The sequence below is a fragment of the Hydractinia symbiolongicarpus genome, chromosome 9 (genome assembly GCF_029227915.1).
Source record: "Hydractinia symbiolongicarpus strain clone_291-10 chromosome 9, HSymV2.1, whole genome shotgun sequence".
Classification (NCBI taxonomy): domain Eukaryota; kingdom Metazoa; phylum Cnidaria; class Hydrozoa; order Anthoathecata; family Hydractiniidae; genus Hydractinia; species Hydractinia symbiolongicarpus.
The window spans coordinates 8729009-8746227 of record NC_079883.1 but is presented as its reverse complement, the minus strand read 5'-3'; the positions used below and the strand labels follow the sequence as shown (position 1 = coordinate 8746227).

Genomic DNA, 17219 nt, shown 5'->3' with positions numbered 1-17219 from the left:
GGCTGCATGGTCTACTGTGTAACGCGCGCGCACGTTCTGGCGTAATGCGTTGATAAACGGAATGTACGCAGACATATTGGAAAGTAATATCACGCACTTAGTATCGTCGCCTTTGTTAGCATTCATGTAAGTTACCATCCACTCGCTACAGTCGCTCTCCATCCTACGGCTAAATCAACAGCCGTGATTTTTACTATGTCGCCGTCCATCCGTACGCGGTGACAGTTGTAAGCTTTACAGTAACGTGACATGCTCCACAAGCAGTTACGGTGTGTGGACGATGCCTATCATGGCAACGCTTGTTCTTTATCGCTTCTCGGCCTAATGGCTAAGATCAAGTGTAGTATCTGTTCTTATCAGTTTAATATCTGGTAGGCCATTCTCTGAATGGTCAGTATATTAATCTGATTTTTGGCCTTGGGTCATGGAGGTGGATTCATTCACGCCGTGACCACGGGTTGCCTTGGTGTTGCACTATTACCGATGGCGGCCCACATAAGCAATAAAAGAATAATAGCAGTCCTCTTTCCGACGGCACTCTGCATAGTCTACGGCGGGAACAAAACGCGTACACTGGGGGAGAATACAGCCTATGCCCCGCGACACGGCAGTTTATAACACACTCAAGCCACAAGCATTAACAAACTTTGAAGGGTACCCTCATGCTACGGTGCAGTTCCAACTCATACTTACCTGACGGGGAAGTAAAGACTGATCAATGAGGGTTTTCTTCCAGAGTGAGGCTCTTGCATTGCACTACGCTTGGGCTGACCTCTGCGATTACTGCAAACGTCAGTAACTCGACCGTACAATTTCTGGTAGTGGGGGCCTGCGTCCGCGCTCGCCCCCTCCTTAAGTCAAAATGAATGAGCTTAGAAAAGTTGCGCGGCCAAATGTCGGTGGTGACTTAAACGCTAAGGTAAAACCTCGCTTGGCTGTTACGAAACGTGATTGCGATATAAGTCCTCGGAAGGCGGCGGAATTTTATTTTATTTGCCATTCCGTCAGGGTTATTGGATGATCGGCAATAGATCGAGTTTGTATGCATTTGAAAGCTCTTTTTTCTCGTACTATCACCTGAAAATGTCGTAGGAAAATGTCATAGGAAACACTTTCAACAACCGCCACGTTCCTTAATTGTTATAACAAGAAATATATCACAGCAAATGAAAATGAAAAGCCTACGACACCGGGAGTTCCCAGGCGGTCCCCCATCCAAGTACTATCCCGGCCCGACGATGCTTAACTTCCGTGATCAGACGAGAACGGGTGTGTTCATCGTGGTATGGCCGTAGACATTAGTAGGTGCAAATACGTGCAATTTATTTTGACGTTGTGATCAAATTTTTTTATTTAATTTCTTTGAGTTACTTAGGACAAGGCGTATGCATGGATTATCTATTAGACTTTAAGGTTATAGTTTTGTGAAAAAAACAATGTTTTTTTAAAGATGTGTGGCTATAAAAATAGCCGTTGTTTTCTGAGTGTAGCGGTTTACTTCTTCTGTCCTTTGTCGTTCTTCTTTGGGAGTAAGACAGCTTGAATGTTTGGCAAAACACCACCAGCTGCAATGGTTACACCGCTCAAAAGTTTGTTTAATTCTTCATCATTACGAACAGCCAATTGTAAATGTCTTGGAATAATCCTAGCTTTTTTGTTGTCTCTTGCTGCGTTACCAGCCAACTCCAATATCTCAGCAGATAAATATTCCAAGACGGCTGCTAAGTAAACTGGTGCTCCAGATCCAATTCGGTTAGCATAGTGCCCTCTACGAAGGAATCTATGCACTCTACCGACTGGAAATTGAAGTCCAGCTCTTGAGGATCTTGTCTTGGCTTTAGCCTTAGCTTTTCCACCTTTTCCACGTCCAGACATAACTGCGATTTGATTTGTAAGTTAATACAAAAACGTACGAATATTTAACGTAAGTGTTAACGAAATAAACTTTACTCGTTTTTTCATCATAAAAATAGGATCGAAATCATGTTTTTTTAACCAATCATAATTAAGTATTAAACAAAAGATTTTTTTTTTAACCAATTAAATTGCGTATCGGCGTTTTCGGATCGAATTCGATCCGATTTTTTTACTTATAAACAAAAAGTTTTGACTTGCAGTTTAATGCTTATTTACAAGTTAAGTAGCAAAAATTTTTAACCATGTCTGACGCAGCAGCTAAAGGAGGAAAACAGGCACCTAAAGTAGCCAAGAAAGGTGAAAAAAGAGCCGGCAAAAAAGGAGGAAAGATTGGTGGAACTGGTGAAAAGAAACGCAAGAGAAAGAGAAAGGAAAGTTATGCTATTTACATCTACAATGTTTTGAAACAAGTTCACCCAGATGTCGGAGTTTCAAGCAAAGCTATGAGCATCATGAACTCATTTGTCAACGACATCTTTGAGCGCATTGCTTCCGAAGCTTCGCGTTTGGCTCTTCAAAACAAAAAGTCGACCATCTCTTCTCGTGAAATTCAAACCGCAGTACGTCTTCTCTTGCCTGGAGAACTTGCAAAACACGCAGTCAGTGAAGGAACAAAAGCCGTCACAAAATACACAAGCAGCAAGTAAACCAACGTCTACCAAACACAAACGGTCTTTTTTAAGACCACACATCTTTAAAAAAACATTTACTTGGCGTCACTACAAGTTAACCGAAGTTAATAAAACTTCTAAATAATGTGCTTAAGAACACTAGCCTACATTTAAAATACTTCCCCATGTGTGTGTGGATTAGCTTCACTTTTCATACGTATTATTAGCTGTACTTGCAGAAAAGACAAGTACATTGATCCATGTTATTGCTTACATTTAACTTAACCCAGCTTTTCACGGAAACACTCCCAGGCAAATTAACCCTACAAAGTATTTCTAAATTTTTTTGTGTCATATATGACATAGTATCGTATAGCAATAAATGTAACTGTGACAAGACTTTACACATTGTGTAATTTGGAAGCGTGCACAAAGTAATGTTTTAAAAGATTTGTGGCTATAAAAATAGCCGTTTTTGTTGAGCAATGACAACGCTTAACCTCCGAATCCGTAAAGAGTTCTTCCTTGACGTTTTAAGGCATAAACAACATCCATAGCGGTAACGGTCTTGCGTTTAGCGTGCTCTGTGTAGGTTACAGCATCACGAATAACATTCTCTAAGAAAACCTTCAGTACACCTCTGGTTTCCTCATAGATAAGGCCAGAGATACGTTTGACACCACCTCGTCGAGCAAGACGCCGAATAGCAGGTTTTGTGATTCCCTGAATGTTATCACGAAGAATTTTTCGGTGACGTTTAGCACCTCCTTTTCCCAATCCTTTACCTCCTTTTCCGCGTCCAGACATATTGATATAGTTGCGTACAGAACGAGTACAAAAACAACGTTTGAGTTAACAGAATTCAGACAGCTTTAAAAAGAGGCCATAAAATTACCTACTGCTCGTGGAAACACCCTAATTAACCAATAGAGTTGCGTCATTACAAAATGTTCCGAACATTTTGTACATTTTTTTAAGTAAAACTGTAGTTTTTTTAAAAATTCGTGGTCTTAATGTTTCAGTAAGGCAATAAATTTGGCATCGTTGGAATTCGCCAAACCTTCTGCTACTTACTAAAAAAAAAAAAAGTCAAAAGCTTTTGTGTATCAGAAGATACAGCCGTTTTCCCGTAGCCAAAAAACACAGATTTTATAAAAATGTTAAAGTAATGAGCGTAATGTCATTATGCAGCCAATCAGAAATTACTTTCTTAGCACCAATCAAATGGTTTGTTTTGAACCTTAGCTGTCAATCAATATGAGAAATAAAACTTTGGCGCGATAGTGCATTTTAGACCGTCTTGTGTATCCGTACTACATCGACTTCTTAAAATATGGCTCGTACAAAGCAAACTGCACGTAAATCTACTGGAGGAAAGGCTCCACGAAAACAACTCGCCACTAAAGCTGCGAGGAAAAGCGCACCAGCTACTGGAGGAGTGAAAAAACCACATCGTTACAGACCTGGTACAGTTGCTCTCAGAGAAATCAGAAGATACCAGAAGTCAACCGAGCTCTTGATCCGCAAGTTGCCTTTCCAGCGTCTTGTGCGAGAAATTGCTCAGGACTTCAAAACAGATCTGCGATTCCAGAGCACAGCCGTTATGGCTCTGCAAGAGGCTTCTGAAGCGTACCTTGTTGGCTTGTTCGAGGATACTAACTTGTGTGCCATTCACGCAAAACGAGTTACAATCATGCCTAAAGACATCCAGTTGGCAAGAAGAATTCGTGGGGAACGTGCCTAAGCATCTTACCAAACAAAAAACGGCTATTTTTATAGCCACACATCCATAAAAAATATTACGGCTAGCTTTTTTATATCAAACTTTGTCCTGCTTTCTGTTTAAATTTTATGACTACATAAAAATTTTATGCTACATAAAGTTTGACAATGTTAAAAATATGAAGGGCAAGAAAAGTAAAAGCAAGAAAATAAGAAATTTAAAAACGAAAATACTTAAACTTAGGGAATCTAATCTTAAATTTACTCTTTTTTAACTGTTTAAGTGACTTAAACAAGTTTAACTTTGTACCAAGATAATGTTTTTTTGTAAATGTGTGGCTATAAAAATAGCCGTTTGTTAATGTAATAGCCAGATACACACAAATTATTTTTTTGCGGTCTTCTTTGCTGCCTTTTTGGGAGTCTTTTTGACCTTCTTTGCTGCAGGTTTTTTAGCAACAGGCTTCTTTGTGGGTTTCTTAGCTGCTGGTTTCTTAGCCGAGGCTTTCTTTGTGGCAGGCTTCTTTGCTGCTTTCTTTGGCGTGCTCTTCTTTGCTGGCTTCTTTTTTGGTGTACTTTTCTTTGCAGTAGGCTTCTTTGCCGTTGGCTTTTTTGCTGCGGCCTTTTTCTTAGGTTTTTCTTTTTTTACCTGACCTAGCTTGAATGATCCAGAAGCACCAGTGCCTTTAGTTTGAATCAAATCGCCTGATGTTACTCCTCGTTTAAGAGCCATTTTCAGATGATGATCTGAGTTTTCAGCAACTTTGTAATTTGCATGAATATATTTTGTAATAGCTTGGCGAGATGAACCACCGCGTTCCTTTAGGGTAGCGATAGCAGCCTTGATCATGTCCACATATTTAGGGTGATCAGCTGTCTTCTTTGCAGCAGGTTTCTTCTTGGGTGCGATTTTCTTTGGAGAAGCTGCTTCACTCATTTTTAATGTTTTCTTACAACAATCCAACGATAAACGATGCTTGTTATCACAGTAGAAGTATACTAAACATTACCGTGTAAATGAGATATAATTTAAGACGGTGCGAAGTATGCGGACGTAAAAGTACCACTCCCGGGAATTGATTTGGCGCGAAAACAGAAATGTGTGTTTCTGTACATCGTATAATGTCCGTTTTGGGTGCCGCGACTATGCGAAAGCATGTTAATTTTTATTTGTAGTACGACGCAATAGTCTGCAAGAGAAGCTGCTGGAGTTTGAGGTCTTCAGCATTACATCTAGTCTGTTAATTTGGGCTTCTTCCGCGCTCGTGTTAGGATTTTCATAAAGCGTTCTTTGGTTTGCGTTGCGTATGTCGGCCTACATCATCGACACGGCCTGTTTCCGGCTATTAGGAGCAATTCATATATTGGGCACTGCGTTTCGACTTTTTTATTAGACCACAGTAAAAAAATTCACTCACAGAAGTCCCTTTCTTTCATGGCTACAAACACGAAGAATTCTGTCGTAAGTAAAACGAATGCGCAAGCCAAAATGACGATGGGGCGAAGTCATAAGCATGGCCCTGTGGCCCAATGGATAAGGCATCTGACTACGAATCAGGGGATTCCAGGTTCGACTCCTGGCAGGGTCGCACTGTCGCATTTCGGCTGCATGGTCTACTGTGTAACGCGCGCGCACGTTCTGGCGTAATGCGTTGATAAACGGAATGTACGCAGACATATTGGAAAGTAATATCACGCACTTAGTATCGTCGCCTTTGTTAGCATTCATGTAAGTTACCATCCACTCGCTACAGTCGCTCTCCATCCTACGGCTAAATCAACAGCCGTGATTTTTACTATGTCGCCGTCCATCCGTACGCGGTGACAGTTGTAAGCTTTACAGTAACGTGACATGCTCCACAAGCAGTTACGGTGTGTGGACGATGCCTATCATGGCAACGCTTGTTCTTTATCGCTTCTCGGCCTAATGGCTAAGATCAAGTGTAGTATCTGTTCTTATCAGTTTAATATCTGGTAGGCCATTCTCTGAATGGTCAGTATATTAATCTGATTTTTGGCCTTGGGTCATGGAGGTGGATTCATTCACGCCGTGACACGGGTTGCCTTGGTGTTGCACTATTACCGATGGCGGCCCACATAAGCAATAAAAGAATAATAGCAGTCCTCTTTCCGACGGCACTCTGCATAGTCTACGGCGGGAACAAAACGCGTACACTGGGGGAGATACAGCCTATGCCCCGCGACACGGCAGTTTATGACACACTCAAGCCACAAGCATTAACAAACTTTGAGGGTACCCTCATGCTACGGTGCAGTTCCAACTCATACTTACCTGACGGGAAGTAAAGACTGATCAATGAGGGTTTTCTTCCAGAGTGAGGCTCTTGCATTGCACTACGCTTGGGCTGACCTCTGCGATTACTGCAAACGTCAGTAACTCGACCGTACAATTTCTGGTAGTGGGGGCCTGCGTCCGCGCTCGCCCCCTCCTTAAGTCAAATGAATGAGCTTAGAAAAGTTGCGCGGGCCAAATGTCGGTGGTGACTTAAACGCTAAGGTAAAACCTCGCTTGGCTGTTACGAAACGTGATTGCGATATAAGTCCTCGGAAGGCGGCGGAATTTTAATTTATTTGCCATTCCGTCAGGGTTATTGGATGATCGGCAATAGATCGAGTTTGTATGCATTTGAAAGCTCTTTTTTCTCGTACTATCACCTGAAAATGTCGTAGGAAAATGTCATAGGAAACACTTTCAACAACCGCCACGTTCCTTAATTGTTATAACAAGAAATATATCACAGCAAATGAAAATGAAAAGCCTACGACACCGGGAGTTCCCAGGCGGTCCCCCATCCAAGTACTATCCCGGCCCGACGATGCTTAACTTCCGTGATCAGACGAGAACGGGTGTGTTCATCGTGGTATGGCCGTAGACATTAGTAGGTGCAAATACGTGCAATTTATTTTGACGTTGTGATCAAATTTTTTATTTAATTTCTTTGAGTTACTTAGGACAAGGCGTATGCATGGATTATCTATTAGACTTTAAGGTTATAGTTTTGTGAAAAAAACAATGTTTTTTTAAAGATGTGTGGCTATAAAAATAGCCGTTGTTTTCTGAGTGTAGCGGTTTACTTCTTCTGTCCTTTGTCGTTCTTCTTTGGGAGTAAGACAGCTTGAATGTTTGGCAAAACACCACCAGCTGCAATGGTTACACCGCTCAAAAGTTTGTTTAATTCTTCATCATTACGAACAGCCAATTGTAAATGTCTTGGAATAATCCTAGCTTTTTTGTTGTCTCTTGCTGCGTTACCAGCCACTCCAATATCTCAGCAGATAAATATTCCAAGACGGCTGCTAAGTAAACTGGTGCTCCAGATCCAATTCGGTTAGCATAGTGCCCTCTACGAAGGAATCTATGCACTCTACCGACTGGAAATTGAAGTCCAGCTCTTGAGGATCTTGTCTTGGCTTTAGCCTTAGCTTTTCCACCTTTTCCACGTCCAGACATAACTGCGATTTGATTTGTAAGTTAATACAAAAACGTACGAATATTTAACGTAAGTGTTAACGAAATAAACTTTACTCGTTTTTTCATCATAAAAATAGGATCGAAATCATGTTTTTTAACCAATCATAATTAAGTATTAAACAAAAGATTTTTTTTTTAACCAATTAAATTGCGTATCGGCGTTTTCGGATCGAATTCGATCCGATTTTTTTACTTATAAACAAAAAGTTTTGACTTGCAGTTTAATGCTTATTTACAAGTTAAGTAGCAAAAATTTTTAACCATGTCTGACGCAGCAGCTAAAGGAGAAAACAGGCACCTAAAGTAGCCAAGAAAGGTGAAAAAAGAGCCGGCAAAAAAGGAGGAAAGATTGGTGGAACTGGTGAAAAGAAACGCAAGAGAAAGAGAAAGGAAAGTTATGCTATTTACATCTACAATGTTTTGAAACAAGTTCACCCAGATGTCGGAGTTTCAAGCAAAGCTATGAGCATCATGAACTCATTTGTCAACGACATCTTTGAGCGCATTGCTTCCGAAGCTTCGCGTTTGGCTCTTCAAAACAAAAAGTCGACCAGTCTCTTCTCGTGAAATTCAAACCGCAGTACGTCTTCTCTTGCCTGGAGAACTTGCAAAACACGCAGTCAGTGAAGGAACAAAAGCCGTCACAAAATACACAAGCAGCAAGTAAACCAACGTCTACCAAACACAAACGGTCTTTTTTAAGACCACACATCTTTAAAAAAACATTTACTTGGCGTCACTACAAGTTAACCGAAGTTAATAAAACTCTAAATAATGTGCTTAAGAACACTAGCCTACATTTAAAATACTTCCCCATGTGTGTGTGGATTAGCTTCACTTTTCATACGTATTATTAGCTGTACTTGCAGAAAAGACAAGTACATTGATCCATGTTATTGCTTACATTTAACTTAACCCAGCTTTTCACGGAAACACTCCCAGGCAAATTAACCCTACAAAGTATTTCTAAATTTTTTTTGTGTCATATATGACATAGTATCGTATAGCAATAAATGTAACTGTGACAAGACTTTACACATTGTGTAATTTGGAAGCGTGCACAAAGTAATGTTTTAAAAGATTTGTGGCTATAAAAATAGCCGTTTTTGTTGAGCAATGACAACGCTTAACCTCCGAATCCGTAAAGAGTTCTTCCTTGACGTTTTAAGGCATAAACAACATCCATAGCGGTAACGGTCTTGCGTTTAGCGTGCTCTGTGTAGGTTACAGCATCACGATAACATTCTCTAAGAAAACCTTCAGTACACCTCTGGTTTCCTCATAGATAAGGCCAGAGATACGTTTGACACCACCTCGTCGAGCAAGACGCCGAATAGCAGGTTTTGTGATTCCCTGAATGTTATCACGAAGAATTTTTCGGTGACGTTTAGCACCTCCTTTTCCCAATCCTTTACCTCCTTTTCCGCGTCCAGACATATTGATATAGTTGCGTACAGAACGAGTACAAAAACAACGTTTGAGTTAACAGAATTCAGACAGCTTTAAAAAGAGGCCATAAAATTACCTACTGCTCGTGGAAACACCCTAATTAACCAATAGAGTTGCGTCATTACAAAATGTTCCGAACATTTTGTACATTTTTTTAAGTAAAACTGTAGTTTTTTTAAAAATTCGTGGTCTTAATGTTTCAGTAAGGCAATAAATTTGGCATCGTTGGAATTCGCCAAACCTTCTGCTACTTACTAAAAAAAAAAAAAGTCAAAAGCTTTTGTGTATCAGAAGATACAGCCGTTTTCCCCGTAGCCAAAAAACACAGATTTTATAAAAATGTTAAAGTAATGAGCGTAATGTCATTATGCAGCCAATCAGAAATTACTTTCTTAGCACCAATCAAATGGTTTGTTTTGAACCTTAGCTGTCAATCAATATGAGAAATAAAACTTTGGCGCGATAGTGCATTTTAGACCGTCTTGTGTATCCGTACTACATCGACTTCTTAAAATATGGCTCGTACAAAGCAAACTGCACGTAAATCTACTGGAGGAAAGGCTCCACGAAAACAACTCGCCACTAAAGCTGCGAGGAAAAGCGCACCAGCTACTGGAGGAGTGAAAAAACCACATCGTTACAGACCTGGTACAGTTGCTCTCAGAGAAATCAGAAGATACCAGAAGTCAACCGAGCTCTTGATCCGCAAGTTGCCTTTCCAGCGTCTTGTGCGAGAAATTGCTCAGGACTTCAAAACAGATCTGCGATTCCAGAGCACAGCCGTTATGGCTCTGCAAGAGGCTTCTGAAGCGTACCTTGTTGGCTTGTTCGAGGATACTAACTTGTGTGCCATTCACGCAAAACGAGTTACAATCATGCCTAAAGACATCCAGTTGGCAAGAAGAATTCGTGGGGAACGTGCCTAAGCATCTTACCAAACAAAAAACGGCTATTTTTATAGCCACACATCCATAAAAAATATTACGGCTAGCTTTTTATATCAAACTTTGTCCTGCTTTCTGTTTAAATTTTATGCTACATAAAAATTTTATGCTACATAAAGTTTGACAATGTTAAAAATATGAAGGGCAAGAAAAGTAAAAGCAAGAAAATAAGAAATTTAAAAACGAAAATACTTAAACTTAGGGAATCTAATCTTAAATTTACTCTTTTTTAACTGTTTAAGTGACTTAAACAAGTTTAACTTTGTACCAAGATAATGTTTTTTTGTAAATGTGTGGCTATAAAAATAGCCGTTTGTTAATGTAATAGCCAGATACACACAAATTATTTTTTTGCGGTCTTCTTTGCTGCCTTTTTGGGAGTCTTTTTGACCTTCTTTGCTGCAGGTTTTTTAGCAACAGGCTTCTTTGTGGGTTTCTTAGCTGCTGGTTTCTTAGCCGAGGCTTTCTTTGTGGCAGGCTTCTTTGCTGCTTTCTTTGGCGTGCTCTTCTTTGCTGGCTTCTTTTTTGGTGTACTTTTCTTTGCAGTAGGCTTCTTTGCCGTTGGCTTTTTTGCTGCGGCCTTTTTCTTAGGTTTTTCTTTTTTTACCTGACCTAGCTTGAATGATCCAGAAGCACCAGTGCCTTTAGTTTGAATCAAATCGCCTGATGTTACTCCTCGTTTAAGAGCCATTTTCAGATGATGATCTGAGTTTTCAGCAACTTTGTAATTTTGTAATTTGCATGAATATATTTTGTAATAGCTTGGCGAGATGAACCACCGCGTTCCTTTAGGGTAGCGATAGCAGCCTTGATCATGTCCACATATTTAGGGTGATCAGCTGTCTTCTTTGCAGCAGGTTTCTTCTTGGGTGCGATTTTCTTTGGAGAAGCTGCTTCACTCATTTTTAATGTTTTCTTACAACAATCCAACGATAAACGATGCTTGTTATCACAGTAGAAGTATACTAAACATTACCGTGTAAATGAGATATAATTTAAGACGGTGCGAAGTATGCGGACGTAAAAGTACCACTCCCGGGAATTGATTTGGCGCGAAAACAGAAATGTGTGTTTCTGTACATCGTATAATGTCCGTTTTGGGTGCCGCGACTATGCGAAAGCATGTTAATTTTTATTTGTAGTACGACGCAATAGTCTGCAAGAGAAGCTGCTGGAGTTTGAGGTCTTCAGCATTACATCTAGTCTGTTAATTTGGGCTTCTTCCGCGCTCGTGTTAGGATTTTCATAAAGCGTTCTTTGGTTTGCGTTGCGTATGTCGGCCTACATCATCGACACGGCCTGTTTCCGGCTATTAGGAGCAATTCATATATTGGGCACTGCGTTTCGACTTTTTTATTAGACCACAGTAAAAAAATTCACTCACAGAAGTCCCTTTCTTTCATGGCTACAAACACGAAGAATTCTGTCGTAAGTAAAACGAATGCGCAAGCCAAAATGACGATGGGGCGAAGTCATAAGCATGGCCCTGTGGCCCAATGGATAAGGCATCTGACTACGAATCAGGGGATTCCAGGTTCGACTCCTGGCAGGGTCGCACTGTCGCATTTCGGCTGCATGGTCTACTGTGTAACGCGCGCGCACGTTCTGGCGTAATGCGTTGATAAACGGAATGTACGCAGACATATTGGAAAGTAATATCACGCACTTAGTATCGTCGCCTTTGTTAGCATTCATGTAAGTTACCATCCACTCGCTACAGTCGCTCTCCATCCTACGGCTAAATCAACAGCCGTGATTTTTACTATGTCGCCGTCCATCCGTACGCGGTGACAGTTGTAAGCTTTACAGTAACGTGACATGCTCCACAAGCAGTTACGGTGTGTGGACGATGCCTATCATGGCAACGCTTGTTCTTTATCGCTTCTCGGCCTAATGGCTAAGATCAAGTGTAGTATCTGTTCTTATCAGTTTAATATCTGGTAGGCCATTCTCTGAATGGTCAGTATATTAATCTGATTTTTGGCCTTGGGTCATGGAGGTGGATTCATTCACGCCGTGACCACGGGTTGCCTTGGTGTTGCACTATTACCGATGGCGGCCCACATAAGCAATAAAAGAATAATAGCAGTCCTCTTTCCGACGGCACTCTGCATAGTCTACGGCGGGAACAAAACGCGTACACTGGGGGAGAATACAGCCTATGCCCCGCGACACGGCAGTTTATAACACACTCAAGCCACAAGCATTAACAAACTTTGAAGGGTACCCTCATGCTACGGTGCAGTTCCAACTCATACTTACCTGACGGGGAAGTAAAGACTGATCAATGAGGGTTTTCTTCCAGAGTGAGGCTCTTGCATTGCACTACGCTTGGGCTGACCTCTGCGATTACTGCAAACGTCAGTAACTCGACCGTACAATTTCTGGTAGTGGGGGCCTGCGTCCGCGCTCGCCCCCTCCTTAAGTCAAAATGAATGAGCTTAGAAAAGTTGCGCGGCCAAATGTCGGTGGTGACTTAAACGCTAAGGTAAAACCTCGCTTGGCTGTTACGAAACGTGATTGCGATATAAGTCCTCGGAAGGCGGCGGAATTTTATTTTATTTGCCATTCCGTCAGGGTTATTGGATGATCGGCAATAGATCGAGTTTGTATGCATTTGAAAGCTCTTTTTTCTCGTACTATCACCTGAAAATGTCGTAGGAAAATGTCATAGGAAACACTTTCAACAACCGCCACGTTCCTTAATTGTTATAACAAGAAATATATCACAGCAAATGAAAATGAAAAGCCTACGACACCGGGAGTTCCCAGGCGGTCCCCCATCCAAGTACTATCCCGGCCCGACGATGCTTAACTTCCGTGATCAGACGAGAACGGGTGTGTTCATCGTGGTATGGCCGTAGACATTAGTAGGTGCAAATACGTGCAATTTATTTTGACGTTGTGATCAAATTTTTTTATTTAATTTCTTTGAGTTACTTAGGACAAGGCGTATGCATGGATTATCTATTAGACTTTAAGGTTATAGTTTTGTGAAAAAAACAATGTTTTTTTAAAGATGTGTGGCTATAAAAATAGCCGTTGTTTTCTGAGTGTAGCGGTTTACTTCTTCTGTCCTTTGTCGTTCTTCTTTGGGAGTAAGACAGCTTGAATGTTTGGCAAAACACCACCAGCTGCAATGGTTACACCGCTCAAAAGTTTGTTTAATTCTTCATCATTACGAACAGCCAATTGTAAATGTCTTGGAATAATCCTAGCTTTTTTGTTGTCTCTTGCTGCGTTACCAGCCAACTCCAATATCTCAGCAGATAAATATTCCAAGACGGCTGCTAAGTAAACTGGTGCTCCAGATCCAATTCGGTTAGCATAGTGCCCTCTACGAAGGAATCTATGCACTCTACCGACTGGAAATTGAAGTCCAGCTCTTGAGGATCTTGTCTTGGCTTTAGCCTTAGCTTTTCCACCTTTTCCACGTCCAGACATAACTGCGATTTGATTTGTAAGTTAATACAAAAACGTACGAATATTTAACGTAAGTGTTAACGAAATAAACTTTACTCGTTTTTTCATCATAAAAATAGGATCGAAATCATGTTTTTTTAACCAATCATAATTAAGTATTAAACAAAAGATTTTTTTTTTAACCAATTAAATTGCGTATCGGCGTTTTCGGATCGAATTCGATCCGATTTTTTTACTTATAAACAAAAAGTTTTGACTTGCAGTTTAATGCTTATTTACAAGTTAAGTAGCAAAAATTTTTAACCATGTCTGACGCAGCAGCTAAAGGAGGAAAACAGGCACCTAAAGTAGCCAAGAAAGGTGAAAAAAGAGCCGGCAAAAAAGGAGGAAAGATTGGTGGAACTGGTGAAAAGAAACGCAAGAGAAAGAGAAAGGAAAGTTATGCTATTTACATCTACAATGTTTTGAAACAAGTTCACCCAGATGTCGGAGTTTCAAGCAAAGCTATGAGCATCATGAACTCATTTGTCAACGACATCTTTGAGCGCATTGCTTCCGAAGCTTCGCGTTTGGCTCTTCAAAACAAAAAGTCGACCATCTCTTCTCGTGAAATTCAAACCGCAGTACGTCTTCTCTTGCCTGGAGAACTTGCAAAACACGCAGTCAGTGAAGGAACAAAAGCCGTCACAAAATACACAAGCAGCAAGTAAACCAACGTCTACCAAACACAAACGGTCTTTTTTAAGACCACACATCTTTAAAAAAACATTTACTTGGCGTCACTACAAGTTAACCGAAGTTAATAAAACTTCTAAATAATGTGCTTAAGAACACTAGCCTACATTTAAAATACTTCCCCATGTGTGTGTGGATTAGCTTCACTTTTCATACGTATTATTAGCTGTACTTGCAGAAAAGACAAGTACATTGATCCATGTTATTGCTTACATTTAACTTAACCCAGCTTTTCACGGAAACACTCCCAGGCAAATTAACCCTACAAAGTATTTCTAAATTTTTTTTGTGTCATATATGACATAGTATCGTATAGCAATAAATGTAACTGTGACAAGACTTTACACATTGTGTAATTTGGAAGCGTGCACAAAGTAATGTTTTAAAAGATTTGTGGCTATAAAAATAGCCGTTTTTGTTGAGCAATGACAACGCTTAACCTCCGAATCCGTAAAGAGTTCTTCCTTGACGTTTTAAGGCATAAACAACATCCATAGCGGTAACGGTCTTGCGTTTAGCGTGCTCTGTGTAGGTTACAGCATCACGAATAACATTCTCTAAGAAAACCTTCAGTACACCTCTGGTTTCCTCATAGATAAGGCCAGAGATACGTTTGACACCACCTCGTCGAGCAAGACGCCGAATAGCAGGTTTTGTGATTCCCTGAATGTTATCACGAAGAATTTTTCGGTGACGTTTAGCACCTCCTTTTCCCAATCCTTTACCTCCTTTTCCGCGTCCAGACATATTGATATAGTTGCGTACAGAACGAGTACAAAAACAACGTTTGAGTTAACAGAATTCAGACAGCTTTAAAAAGAGGCCATAAAATTACCTACTGCTCGTGGAAACACCCTAATTAACCAATAGAGTTGCGTCATTACAAAATGTTCCGAACATTTTGTACATTTTTTTAAGTAAAACTGTAGTTTTTTTAAAAATTCGTGGTCTTAATGTTTCAGTAAGGCAATAAATTTGGCATCGTTGGAATTCGCCAAACCTTCTGCTACTTACTAAAAAAAAAAAAAGTCAAAAGCTTTTGTGTATCAGAAGATACAGCCGTTTTCCCGTAGCCAAAAAACACAGATTTTATAAAAATGTTAAAGTAATGAGCGTAATGTCATTATGCAGCCAATCAGAAATTACTTTCTTAGCACCAATCAAATGGTTTGTTTTGAACCTTAGCTGTCAATCAATATGAGAAATAAAACTTTGGCGCGATAGTGCATTTTAGACCGTCTTGTGTATCCGTACTACATCGACTTCTTAAAATATGGCTCGTACAAAGCAAACTGCACGTAAATCTACTGGAGGAAAGGCTCCACGAAAACAACTCGCCACTAAAGCTGCGAGGAAAAGCGCACCAGCTACTGGAGGAGTGAAAAAACCACATCGTTACAGACCTGGTACAGTTGCTCTCAGAGAAATCAGAAGATACCAGAAGTCAACCGAGCTCTTGATCCGCAAGTTGCCTTTCCAGCGTCTTGTGCGAGAAATTGCTCAGGACTTCAAAACAGATCTGCGATTCCAGAGCACAGCCGTTATGGCTCTGCAAGAGGCTTCTGAAGCGTACCTTGTTGGCTTGTTCGAGGATACTAACTTGTGTGCCATTCACGCAAAACGAGTTACAATCATGCCTAAAGACATCCAGTTGGCAAGAAGAATTCGTGGGGAACGTGCCTAAGCATCTTACCAAACAAAAAACGGCTATTTTTATAGCCACACATCCATAAAAAATATTACGGCTAGCTTTTTATATCAAACTTTGTCCTGCTTTCTGTTTAAATTTTATGCTACATAAAAATTTTATGCTACATAAAGTTTGACAATGTTAAAAATATGAAGGGCAAGAAAAGTAAAAGCAAGAAAATAAGAAATTTAAAAACGAAAATACTTAAACTTAGGGAATCTAATCTTAAATTTACTCTTTTTTAACTGTTTAAGTGACTTAAACAAGTTTAACTTTGTACCAAGATAATGTTTTTTTGTAAATGTGTGGCTATAAAAATAGCCGTTTGTTAATGTAATAGCCAGATACACACAAATTATTTTTTTGCGGTCTTCTTTGCTGCCTTTTTGGGAGTCTTTTTGACCTTCTTTGCTGCAGGTTTTTTAGCAACAGGCTTCTTTGTGGGTTTCTTAGCTGCTGGTTTCTTAGCCGAGGCTTTCTTTGTGGCAGGCTTCTTTGCTGCTTTCTTTGGCGTGCTCTTCTTTGCTGGCTTCTTTTTTGGTGTACTTTTCTTTGCAGTAGGCTTCTTTGCCGTTGGCTTTTTTGCTGCGGCCTTTTTCTTAGGTTTTTCTTTTTTTACCTGACCTAGCTTGAATGATCCAGAAGCACCAGTGCCTTTAGTTTGAATCAAATCGCCTGATGTTACTCCTCGTTTAAGAGCCATTTTCAGATGATGATCTGAGTTTTCAGCAACTTTGTAATTTGCATGAATATATTTTGTAATAGCTTGGCGAGATGAACCACCGCGTTCCTTTAGGGTAGCGATAGCAGCCTTGATCATGTCCACATATTTAGGGTGATCAGCTGTCTTCTTTGCAGCAGGTTTCTTCTTGGGTGCGATTTTCTTTGGAGAAGCTGCTTCACTCATTTTTAATGTTTTCTTACAACAATCCAACGATAAACGATGCTTGTTATCACAGTAGAAGTATACTAAACATTACCGTGTAAATGAGATATAATTTAAGACGGTGCGAAGTATGCGGACGTAAAAGTACCACTCCCGGGAATTGATTTGGCGCGAAAACAGAAATGTGTGTTTCTGTACATCGTATAATGTCCGTTTTGGGTGCCGCGACTATGCGAAAGCATGTTAATTTTTATTTGTAGTACGACGCAATAGTCTGCAAGAGAAGCTGCTGGAGTTTGAGGTCTTCAGCATTACATCTAGTCTGTTAATTTGGGCTTCTTCCGCGCTC

At 40.3% G+C, this 17219-nt stretch overlaps 11 non-coding genes and 1 pseudogene across 11 annotated transcripts; 8 read left to right on the top strand and 4 right to left on the bottom strand.

Moving 5' to 3' along the window:
* Window positions 1-308: 308 nt before the first annotated feature.
* Window positions 309-500, top strand: LOC130660812 (U2 spliceosomal RNA). Its single transcript, XR_008988008.1, has one exon. It is a non-coding gene; the product is annotated as a U2 spliceosomal RNA (small nuclear RNA).
* A 185-nt stretch (window positions 501-685) lies between these two features.
* On the top strand, window positions 686-850 carry LOC130659760 (U1 spliceosomal RNA). Its single transcript, XR_008986965.1, has one exon. It is a non-coding gene; the product is annotated as a U1 spliceosomal RNA (small nuclear RNA).
* A 328-nt stretch (window positions 851-1178) lies between these two features.
* On the bottom strand, window positions 1179-1297 carry LOC130661086 (5S ribosomal RNA). Its single transcript, XR_008988281.1, has one exon. It is a non-coding gene; the product is annotated as a 5S ribosomal RNA (ribosomal RNA).
* A 4469-nt stretch (window positions 1298-5766) lies between these two features.
* Window positions 5767-5839, top strand: Trnar-acg (transfer RNA arginine (anticodon ACG)). The gene has a single exon. It is a non-coding gene; the product is annotated as a tRNA-Arg (tRNA).
* Window positions 5840-6161: 322 nt separating this feature from the next.
* On the top strand, window positions 6162-6352 carry LOC130661486 (U2 spliceosomal RNA). Its single transcript, XR_008988677.1, has one exon. It is a non-coding gene; the product is annotated as a U2 spliceosomal RNA (small nuclear RNA).
* A 183-nt stretch (window positions 6353-6535) lies between these two features.
* On the top strand, window positions 6536-6699 carry LOC130660467 (U1 spliceosomal RNA). Its single transcript, XR_008987665.1, has one exon. It is a non-coding gene; the product is annotated as a U1 spliceosomal RNA (small nuclear RNA).
* Window positions 6700-7027: 328 nt separating this feature from the next.
* On the bottom strand, window positions 7028-7146 carry LOC130661074 (5S ribosomal RNA). The gene has a single exon (XR_008988269.1). It is a non-coding gene; the product is annotated as a 5S ribosomal RNA (ribosomal RNA).
* A 3322-nt stretch (window positions 7147-10468) lies between these two features.
* LOC130656426 (histone H1-delta-like) lies at window positions 10469-12863 on the bottom strand (annotated as a pseudogene).
* Window positions 11619-11691, top strand: Trnar-acg (transfer RNA arginine (anticodon ACG)). The gene has a single exon. It is a non-coding gene; the product is annotated as a tRNA-Arg (tRNA).
* Window positions 12014-12205, top strand: LOC130660811 (U2 spliceosomal RNA). The gene has a single exon (XR_008988007.1). It is a non-coding gene; the product is annotated as a U2 spliceosomal RNA (small nuclear RNA).
* On the top strand, window positions 12391-12555 carry LOC130659759 (U1 spliceosomal RNA). Its single transcript, XR_008986963.1, has one exon. It is a non-coding gene; the product is annotated as a U1 spliceosomal RNA (small nuclear RNA).
* Window positions 12864-12883: 20 nt separating the features above from the next.
* LOC130661061 (5S ribosomal RNA) lies at window positions 12884-13002 on the bottom strand. The gene has a single exon (XR_008988257.1). It is a non-coding gene; the product is annotated as a 5S ribosomal RNA (ribosomal RNA).
* Window positions 13003-17219: the final 4217 nt, after the last annotated feature.